This window comes from Coregonus lavaretus (assembly GCF_964263955.1).
Source record: "Coregonus lavaretus genome assembly, contig: HAP1_SCAFFOLD_2500, whole genome shotgun sequence".
Classification (NCBI taxonomy): Eukaryota; Metazoa; Chordata; class Actinopteri; order Salmoniformes; family Salmonidae; genus Coregonus; species Coregonus lavaretus.
Genome location: NW_028165795.1, coordinates 1 through 11,569, shown reverse-complemented (window position 1 = coordinate 11,569; position 11,569 = coordinate 1).

The following is an 11,569-nucleotide window of genomic DNA, read 5'->3' as shown; positions in this document are numbered from 1 at the left end:
TAGGTTTCAAAATTAAGATTTTAAGAAGATAAGTTGTAGAAATGGGCGGGATTTAGCCATAATGATGTCTTTGTGACTGTGGTAACTAGTGACGACAGACTAGCTGTTGTTGTTGAAAGAAGCGTCCAGTTCACTTCCACGTCACACTCTGGCAGACCTGCCTGAAAGACCCACAGCGCCATCTGCTGGCTGGAGGGTGAAACGCAGTTGAGAGAATGTTTTATTTTATTTTCAGACGACGTCAAAACAATTTCAACACAGTGGACTCATAGCAGTTCTCTACGGAACCCCTAAAGGGACATGTACAACAACAAAATAAGTTAACTACTTTTTCTTTTTAAATCATTATTATATCAGTTAAAAAATAGCTTATTATTTTGCGTTCCCTCGCAAAAAAGATAAGTAGCTACTAACCTAGTCCCCTGGAGTGTGTAACGCAGTTGAGAGAATGTTTTATTTTATTTTCAGACAAAAAAGTTGATAATTTTCAACGATTTTATTTTATTTTCAAGAATTATATTAAACGTCTATAGAGGGAACCTCAAAGTTTCAAACGGATCATTTGAAACATTTAAGCTGGGATTCAAGTCCTTGACCACGTGACCTAGATACCTCAAACCAACGTTGGAACGTTCACAGGGAGAGCATTCGGAAAGTATTCAGACTTTTTTTCACATTTTGTTGTTATGTTCCAGACTTATTCTAAAATGGATTAAATTGTTTTTTTTCCCGTCATCAATCTACACACAATACCCCATAATGACAAAGCAAAAACCGTTTTGTAGATTTTGTTGCAAATGTTTTAAAAATAAAAAACGGAAATATGCCATTTACATAAGTATTCAGACCCTTTACTCAGTACTTTGTTGAAGCACCTTTGGCAGCGATTACAGTCTTGATTCTTGTTGGGTATGACGCTGCAAGCTTGGCACACCTGTATTTGGGGAGTTTCTCGCATTCTTCTCTGCAGATCCTCTCAAGCTCTGTCAGGTTGGATGGGGAGCGTCGCTGCACAGCTATTTTCAGGTCTCTACAGAGATGTTCGATCGGGTTCAAGTCCGGGCTATGGCTGGGCCACTCAAGGACATTCAGAGACTTGTCTCGAAGCCACTCCTGCGTTGGCTTGGCTGTGTGCTTAGGGGCGTTGTCCTGTTGGAAGGTCAACCTTCGCCCCAGTCTGAGGCTTGTCGAGACAGGTGTGGAAGAACTTGACTGGCCTGCACAGAGCCCTGACCTCAAACCCATCAAACACCTTTGGGATGAATTGGAACGCCGACTGCGAGCAGGCCTAATCAACCAACATCAGTGAACGACCTCACTAAAGCTCTTGTGGCTGAATGGAAGCAAGTCCCCGCAGCAATGTTCCAACATCTAGTGGAAAGCCTTCCCAGAAGAGTGTAGGCTGTTATAGCAGCAAAGGGGGGACCAACTCCATATTAATGCCCATGATTTTGGAGTGAGATGTTGGACGAGCAGGTGTCCACATACTTCTGGTCCTACTACTACTACTACTACTACTACTACTACTACTACTATTACACACTACTACTACTACTACTACTACTACTACTACTACTACTACTACTAGCAGGTGTCCACATACTGTTGGTCATGTAGTGTAATCGTATCAGCGCCACCAGCTACAACCGAGGCTGTCCCAGCGTGCCATGAGGATATTTAAGATGCTTGTTGGCAAAGGAGAACCCCCCGCCCCCTGCCTCTTCCTGCTCCACGTAGCCGTCCAATGAGAACCCCCGCCCCCTGCCTCCCCCTGCTCCACGTAGCTGTCCAATGAGAACCCCCCTGCCTCCCCCTGCTCCATGTAGCTTAGTTTAGTGTAGTTTCCCCTGCGGCCTCAGGCCAGTCCAGTTTCCCTCAGGTCAGTCCAGTTTCCCCCTGCGGCCTCAGGTCAGTCCAGTTTCCCCTGCAGCCTCAGGCCAGTCCAGTTTCCCCTGCAGCCTCAGGCCAGTCCAGTTTCCCCTGCGGCCTCAGGCCTGTCCAGTTTCCCACTGCGGCCTCAGGTCAGTCCAGTTTCCCCTGCGGCCTCAGGCCTGTCCAGTTTCCCTCAGGCCAGTCCAGTTTCCCCTGCAGTCTCAGGCCAGTCCAGTTTCCCCTGCGGCCTCAGGCCTGTCCAGTTTCCCCTGCGGCCTCAGGTCAGTCCAGTTACCCCTGCAGCCTCAGGCCAGTCCAGTTTCCCCTGCGGCCTCAGGCCTGTCCAGTTTCCCCCTGCGGCCTCAGGTCAGTCCAGTTTCCCCCTGCAGCCTCAGGCCTGTCCAGTTTCCCCCTGCAGCCTCAGGTCAGGCCAGTTTCCCCTGCGGCCTCAGGCCAGTCCAGTTTCCCTCAGGTCAGTCCAGTTTCCCCCTGCGGCCTCAGGTCAGTCCAGTTTCCCCTGCAGCCTCAGGCCTGTCCAGTTTCCCTCAGGCCAGTCCAGTTTCCCCTGCAGCCTCAGGCCAGTCCAGTTTCCCCTGCGGCCTCAGGCCAGTCCAGTTTCCCCCTGCAGCCTCAGGCCAGTCCAGTTTCCCCTGCGGCCTCAGGTCAGTCCAGTTTCCCCTGCAGCCTCAGGCCAGTCCAGTTTCCCCTGCGGCCTCAGGCCTGTCCAGTTTCCCTCAGGCCTGTCCAGTTTCCCCCTGCGGCCTCAGGTCAGTCCAGTTTCCCTCAGGCCAGTCCAGTTACCCCTGCAGCCTCAGGCCAGTCCAGTTTCCCCTGCGGCCTCAGGCCTGTCCAGTTTCCCTCAGGCCAGTCCAGTTTCCCCTGCAGCCTCAGGCCAGTCCAGTTTCCCCTGCGGCCTCAGGCCTGTCCAGTTTCCCCCTGCGGCCTCAGGTCAGTCCAGTTACCCCTGCAGCCTCAAGCCAGTCCAGTTTCCCCTGCGGCCTCAGGCCTGTCCAGTTTCCCCCTGCGGCCTCAGGTCAGTCCAGTTTCCCCCTGCAGCCTCAGGCCTGTCCAGTTTCCCCCTGCGGCCTCAGGCCTGTCCAGTGCTGCAGTAGCTGCATCCGTCTGATACCAAAGAGTCCTGAAGGTAGGATGAGATGTTACATCATGGGGGACAGTTGGCATGTCAGTCCGACTAGTCTGACCAGACTCCAAAGCCCTCAGCATTAGTGTCCAGTTTTCCATTGGCCTTCCTCCTGAAGCCCAGGAAGTTGTCCTCAGTGTCCCTGGCCAGGAAGTTGTCCTCTGGGTCCCTGGCCAGTGGGACCTTCCTCCTGAAGCCCAGGAAGTTGTCCTCTGTGTCCCTGGCCAGGAAGTTGTCCTCTGTGTCCCTGGCCAGTGGGACCTTCCTCCTGATGCCCAGGAAGTTGTCCTCAGTGTCCCTGGCCAGTGGGACCGTCCTCCTGATGCCCAGGAAGTTGTCCTCAGTGTCCCTGGCCAGTGGGACCGTCCTCCTGAAGCCCAGGAAGTTGTCCTCTGTGTCCCTGGCCAGGAAGTTGTCCTCTGTGTCCCTGGCTAGTGGGACCGTCCTCCTGAAGCCCAGGAAGTTGTCCTCTGTGTCCCTGGCCAGTGGGACCATCCTCCTGAAGCCCAGGAAGTTGTCCTCTGTGTCCCTGGCCAGTGGGACCTTCCTCCTGATGCCCAGGAAGTTGTCCTCTGTGTCCGTGGCCAGTGGGACCATCCTCCTGAAGCCCAGGAAGTTGTCCTCTGTGTCCCTGGCCAGTGGGACCGTCCTCCTCCTCCGTAGGTCCAGAAGGAGGGAGGATCCGGCTAAACTTCCTAACTGATACGTCAGTCTGGTGGCTAACTCCCTAACTGATACGTCAGTCTGGTAGCTAACTCCCTAACTGATACGTCAGTCTGGTGGCTAACTCCCTAACTGATACGTCAGTCTGGTAGCTAACTCCCTAACTGATACGTCAGTCTGGTAGCTAACTCCCTAACTGATACGTCAGTCTGGTAGCTAACTCCCTAACTGATACGTCAGTCTGGTAGCTAACTCCCTAACTGATACGTCAGTCTGGTAGCTAACTCCCTAACTGATACGTCAGTCTGGTAGCTAACTCCCTAACTGATACGTCAGTCTGGTGGCTAACTCCCTAACTGATACGTCAGTCTGGTGGCTAACTCCCTAACTGATACGTCAGTCTGGTAGCTAACTCCCTAACTGATACGTCAGTCTGGTGGCTAACTCCCTAACTGATACGTCAGTCTGGTAGCTAACTCCCTAACTGATACGTCAGTCTGGTAGCTAACTCCCTAACTGATACGTCAGTCTGGTAGCTAACTCCCTAACTGATACGTCAGTCTGGTAGCTAACTCCCTAACTGATACGTCAGTCTGGTAGCTAACTCCCTAACTGATACGTCAGTCTGGTAGCTAACTCCCTAACTGATACGTCAGTCTGGTAGCTAACTCCCTAACTGATACGTCAGTCTGGTAGCTAACTCCCTAACTGATACGTCAGTCTGGTAGCTAACTCCCTAACTGATACGTCAGTCTGGTAGCTAACTCCCTAACTGATACGTCAGTCTGGTAGCTAACTCCCTAACTGATACGTCAGTCTGGTAACTAACTCCCTAACTGATACGTCAGTCTGGTAGCTAACTCCCTAACTGATACGTCAGTCTGGTGGCTAACTCCCTAACTGATACGTCAGTCTGGTAGCTAACTCCCTAACTGATACGTCAGTCTGGTAGCTAACTCCCTAACTGATACGTCAGTCTGGTAGCTAACTCCCTAACTGATACGTCAGTCTGGTAGCTAACTCCCTAACTGATACGTCAGTCTGGTAGCTAACTCCCTAACTGATACGTCAGTCTGGTGGCTAACTCCCTAACTGATACGTCAGTCTGGTAGCTAACTCCCTAACTGATACGTCAGTCTGGTAGCTAACTCCCTAACTGATACGTCAGTCTGGTAGCTAACTCCCTAACTGATACGTCAGTCTGGTAGCTAACTCCCTAACTGATACGTCAGTCTGGTGGCTAACTCCCTAACTGATACGTCAGTCTGGTAGCTAACTCCCTAACTGATACGTCAGTCTGGTAGCTAACTCCCTAACTGATACGTCAGTCTGGTAGCTAACTCCCTAACTGATACGTCAGTCTGGTAGCTAACTCCCTAACTGATACGTCAGTCTGGTGGCTAACTCCCTAACTGATACGTCAGTCTGGTAGCTAACTCCCTAACTGATACGTCAGTCTGGTGGCTAACTCCCTAACTGATACGTCAGTCTGGTGGCTAACTCCCTAACTGATACGTCAGTCTGGTAGCTAACTCCCTAACTGATACGTCAGTCTGGTAGCTAACTCCCTAACTGATACGTCAGTCTGGTAGCTAACTCCCTAACTGATACGTCAGTCTGGTGGCTAACTCCCTAACTGATACGTCAGTCTGGTAGCTAACTCCCTAACTGATACGTCAGTCTGGTAGCTAACTCCCTAACTGATACGTCAGTCTGGTAGCTAACTCCCTAACTGATACGTCAGTCTGGTAGCTAACTCCCTAACTGATACGTCAGTCTGGTAGCTAACTCTCTAACTGATACGTCAGTCTGGTGGCTAACTCCCTAACTGATACGTCAGTCTGGTAGCTAACTCCCTAACTGATACGTCAGTCTGGTAGCTAACTCCCTAACTGATACGTCAGTCTGGTAGCTAACTCCCTAACTGATACGTCAGTCTGGTAGCTAACTCCCTAACTGATACGTCAGTCTGGTAGCTAACTCCCTAACTGATACGTCAGTCTGGTAGCTAACTCCCTAACTGATACGTCAGTCTGGTAGCTAACTCCCTAACTGATACGTCAGTCTGGTAGCTAACTCCCTAACTGATACGTCAGTCTGGTGGCTAACTCCCTAACTGATACGTCAGTCTGGTGGCTAACTCCCTAACTGATACGTCAGTCTGGTGGCTAACTCCCTAACTGATACGTCAGTCTGGTAGCTAACTCCCTAACTGATACGTCAGTCTGGTAGCTAACTCGCTAACTGATACGTCAGTCTGGTGGCTAACTCCCTAACTGATTCGTCAGTCTGGTAGCTAACTCCCTAACTGATACGTCAGTCTGGTAGCTAACTCCCTAACTGATACGTCAGTCTGGTAGCTAACTCCCTAACTGATACGTCAGTCTGGTAGCTAACTCCCTAACTGATACGTCAGTCTGGTGGCTAACTCCCTAACTGATACGTCAGTCTGGTGGCTAACTCCCTAACTGATACGTCAGTCTGGTAGCTAACTCCCTAACTGATACGTCAGTCTGGTAGCTAACTCCCTAACTGATACGTCAGTCTGGTAGCTAACTCCCTAACTGATACGTCAGTCTGGTAGCTAACTCCCTAACTGATACGTCAGTCTGGTAGCTAACTCCCTAACTGATACGTCAGTCTGGTAGCTAACTCCCTAACTGATACGTCAGTCTGGTAGCTAACTCCCTAACTGATACGTCAGTCTGGTGGCTAACTCCCTAACTGATACGTCAGTCTGGTAGCTAACTCCCTAACTGATACGTCAGTCTGGTAGCTAACTCCCTAACTGATACGTCAGTCTGGTAGCTAACTCCCTAACTGATACGTCAGTCTGGTAGCTAACTCCCTAACTGATACGTCAGTCTGGTAGCTAACTCCCTAACTGATACGTCAGTCTGGTGGCTAACTCCCTAACTGATACGTCAGTCTGGTAGCTAACTCCCTAACTGATACGTCTGGTAGCTAACTCCCTAACTGATACGTCAGTCTGGTAGCTAACTCCCTAACTGATACGTCAGTCTGGTAGCTAACTCCCTAACTGATACGTCAGTCTGGTAGCTAACTCCCTAACTGATACGTCAGTCTGGTAGCTAACTCCCTAACTGATACGTCAGTCTGGTGGCTAACTCCCTAACTGATACGTCAGTCTGGTAGCTAACTCCCTAACTGATACGTCAGTCTGGTAGCTAACTCCCTAACTGATACGTCAGTCTGGTAGCTAACTCCCTAACTGATACGTCAGTCTGGTGGCTAACTCCCTAACTGATACGTCAGTCTGGTAGCTAACTCCCTAACTGATACGTCAGTCTGGTAGCTAACTCCCTAACTGATACGTCAGTCTGGTAGCTAACTCCCTAACTGATACGTCAGTCTGGTAGCTAACTCCCTAACTGATACGTCAGTCTGGTAGCTAACTCCCTAACTGATACGTCAGTCTGGTAGCTAACTCCCTAACTGATACGTCAGTCTGGTAGCTAACTCCCTAACTGATACGTCAGTCTGGTGGCTAACTCCCTAACTGATACGTCAGTCTGGTGGCTAACTCCCTAACTGATACGTCAGTCTGGTAGCTAACTCCCTAACTGATACGTCAGTCTGGTGGCTAACTCCCTAACTGATACGTCAGTCTGGTAGCTAACTCCCTAACTGATACGTCAGTCTGGTGGCTAACTCCCTAACTGATACGTCAGTCTGGTAGCTAACTCCCTAACTGATACGTCAGTCTGGTGGCTAACTCCCTAACTGATACGTCAGTCTGGTAGCTAACTCCCTAACTGATACGTCAGTCTGGTAGCTAACTCCCTAACTGATACGTCAGTCTGGTGGCTAACTCCCTAACTGATACGTCAGTCTGGTAGCTAACTCCCTAACTGATACGTCAGTCTGGTGGCTAACTCCCTAACTGATACGTCAGTCTGGTGGCTAACTCCCTAACTGATACGTCAGTCTGGTAGCTAACTCCCTAACTGATACGTCAGTCTGGTAGCTAACTCCCTAACTGATACGTCAGTCTGGTAGCTAACTCCCTAACTGATACGTCAGTCTGGTAGCTAACTCCCTAACTGATACGTCAGTCTGGTAGCTAACTCCCTAACTGATACGTCAGTCTGGTAGCTAACTCCCTAACTGATACGTCAGTCTGGTAGCTAACTCCCTAACTGATACGTCAGTCTGGTAGCTAACTCCCTAACTGATACGTCAGTCTGGTAGCTAACTCCCTAACTGATACGTCAGTCTGGTAGCTAACTCCCTAACTGATACGTCAGTCTGGTAGCTAACTCCCTAACTGATACGTCAGTCTGGTGGCTAACTCCCTAACTGATACGTCAGTCTGGTGGCTAACTCCCTAACTGATACGTCAGTCTGGTGGCTAACTCCCTAACTGATACGTCAGTCTGGTAGCTAACTCCCTAACTGATACGTCAGTCTGGTAGCTAACTCCCTAACTGATACGTCAGTCTGGTGGCTAACTCCCTAACTGATACGTCAGTCTGGTAGCTAACTCCCTAACTGATACGTCAGTCTGGTGGCTAACTCCCTAACTGATACGTCAGTCTGGTGGCTAACTCCCTAACTGATACGTCAGTCTGGTGGCTAACTCCCTAACTGATACGTCAGTCTGGTAGCTAACTCCCTAACTGATACGTCAGTCTGGTAGCTAACTCCCTAACTGATACGTCAGTCTGGTAGCTAACTCCCTAACTGATACGTCAGTCTGGTAGCTAACTCCCTAACTGATACGTCAGTCTGGTAGCTAACTCCCTAACTGATACGTCAGTCTGGTGGCTAACTCCCTAACTGATACGTCAGTCTGGTAGCTAACTCCCTAACTGATACGTCAGTCTGGTAGCTAACTCCCTAACTGATACGTCAGTCTGGTGGCTAACTCCCTAACTGATACGTCAGTCTGGTAGCTAACTCCCTAACTGATACGTCAGTCTGGTGGCTAACTCCCTAACTGATACGTCAGTCTGGTAGCTAACTCCCTAACTGATACGTCAGTCTGGTAGCTAACTCCCTAACTGATACGTCAGTCTGGTAGCTAACTCCCTAACTGATACGTCAGTCTGGTAGCTAACTCCCTAACTGATACGTCAGTCTGGTGGCTAACTCCCTAACTGATACGTCAGTCTGGTAGCTAACTCCCTAACTGATACGTCAGTCTGGTGGCTAACTCCCTAACTGATACGTCAGTCTGGTAGCTAACTCCCTAACTGATACGTCAGTCTGGTAGCTAACTCCCTAACTGATATGTCAGTCTGGTAGCTAACTCCCTAACTGATACGTCAGTCTGGTAGCTAACTCCCTAACTGATACGTCAGTCTGGTAGCTAACTCCCTAACTGATACGTCAGTCTGGTAGCTAACTCCCTAACTGATACGTCAGTCTGGTAGCTAACTCCCTAACTGATACGTCAGTCTGGTAGCTAACTCCCTAACTGATACGTCAGTCTGGTGGCTAACTCCCTAACTGATACGTCAGTCTGGTGGCTAACTCCCTAACTGATACGTCAGTCTGGTGGCTAACTCCCTAACTGATACGTCAGTCTGGTGGCTAACTCCCTAACTGATACGTCAGTCTGGTAGCTAACTCCCTAACTGATACGTCAGTCTGGTAGCTAACTCCCTAACTGATACGTCAGTCTGGTAGCTAACTCCCTAACTGATACGTCAGTCTGGTAGCTAACTCCCTAACTGATACGTCAGTCTGGTAGCTAACTCCCTAACTGATACGTCAGTCTGGTAGCTAACTCCCTAACTGATACGTCAGTCTGGTGGCTAACTCCCTAACTGATACGTCAGTCTGGTGGCTAACTCCCTAACTGATACGTCAGTCTGGTAGCTAACTCCCTAACTGATACGTCAGTCTGGTAGCTAACTCCCTAACTGATACGTCAGTCTGGTGGCTAACTCCCTAACTGATACGTCAGTCTGGTGGCTAACTCCCTAACTGATACGTCAGTCTGGTAGCTAACTCCCTAACTGATACGTCAGTCTGGTAGCTAACTCCCTAACTGATACGTCAGTCTGGTGGCTAACTCCCTAACTGATACGTCAGTCTGGTGGCTAACTCCCTAACTGATACGTCAGTCTGGTAGCTAACTCCCTAACTGATACGTCAGTCTGGTGGCTAACTCCCTAACTGATACGTCAGTCTGGTAGCTAACTCCCTAACTGATACGTCAGTCTGGTGGCTAACTCCCTAACTGATACGTCAGTCTGGTGGCTAACTCCCTAACTGATACGTCAGTCTGGTAGCTAACTCCCTAACTGATACGTCAGTCTGGTGGCTAACTCCCTAACTGATACGTCAGTCTGGTAGCTAACTCCCTAACTGATACGTCAGTCTGGTAGCTAACTCCCTAACTGATACGTCAGTCTGGTAGCTAACTCCCTAACTGATACGTCAGTCTGGTAGCTAACTCCCTAACTGATACGTCAGTCTGGTAGCTAACTCCCTAACTGATACGTCAGTCTGGTAGCTAACTCCCTAACTGATACGTCAGTCTGGTAGCTAACTCCCTAACTGATACGTCAGTCTGGTGGCTAACTCCCTAACTGATACGTCAGTCTGGTAGATAACTCCCTAACTGATACGTCAGTCTGGTAGCTAACTCCCTAACTGATACGTCAGTCTGGTAGCTAACTCCCTAACTGATACGTCAGTCTGGTGGCTAACTCCCTAACTGATACGTCAGTCTGGTAGCTAACTCCCTAACTGATACGTCAGTCTGGTATCTAACTCCCTAACTGATACGTCAGTCTGGTAGCTAACTCCCTAACTGATACGTCAGTCTGGTAGCTAACTCCCTAACTGATACGTCAGTCTGGTAGCTAACTCCCTAACTGATACGTCAGTCTGGTGGCTAACTCCCTAACTGATACGTCAGTCTGGTAGCTAACTCCCTAACTGATACGTCAGTCTGGTAGCTAACTCCCTAACTGATACGTCAGTCTGGTAGCTAACTCCCTAACTGATACGTCAGTCTGGTAGCTAACTCCCTAACTGATACGTCAGTCTGGTAGCTAACTCCCTAACTGATACGTCAGTCTGGTAGCAGTGTAAATCCACTCAACATTCGGGACACCCCCCCCCCCTCCTCTCATTGGCTCAGGAAGACAACGCCACGTGTGATGCCGTGTGTTTAAGCATAGCCACTTCCTCACCACTTGGAACAGTTTTATTTATTCATTTCTCTCACAACTTTCTGTGGGATTAAACGCACATTTGCAAGAAGATGTTGAATCTTTGCTAGGGCCCCTTCTCTCATAGCCCCTAGCTTCAGGACCACAGGCAGAGGGGAAATGTCAATAACTTCAAGCCTTGTTGAATACTCATGGACACGACTGACTCCAATAACAAAACACAATACATGTATTTCTCTCTCTCTCTCTCACACACACACACACATACACACACACACCTTTCCTCGGTATAATCAAGGGCAGGACTACAGAATCAGCGTTAAGTTCCAGACAGCCAATGAGAGTCAGTGATACCATTGACTCAGTGATTCAGTGATACAGTTTATTCAGTGATTCAGTTGTTCAACTTTTCCTCACGACTGACTCCAATAAATGGTTCCGGGGTTGCTAGGCCGACTGACTCCAATAAATGGTTCCGGGGTTGCTAGGCCGACTGACTCCAATAAATGGTTCCGTGGTTGCTAGGCTGACTGACTCCAATAAATGGTTCCGTGGTTGCTAGGCCGTCCAGCTCTTTTCTACTTCCACCAGTTCCATGCCTTCACAGTAGGAGCGAGGACGCGGCGCCCTCACCTGGACAAACAAAGAAACAGCAATTTACCATCTCTTGCTCTCTCCCTCTCTCTCTTCTCTCTCTCCCTCTCTCTCTCTCTCTCTCTCTCTTCTCCCTCTCTCTCTCTCTCTC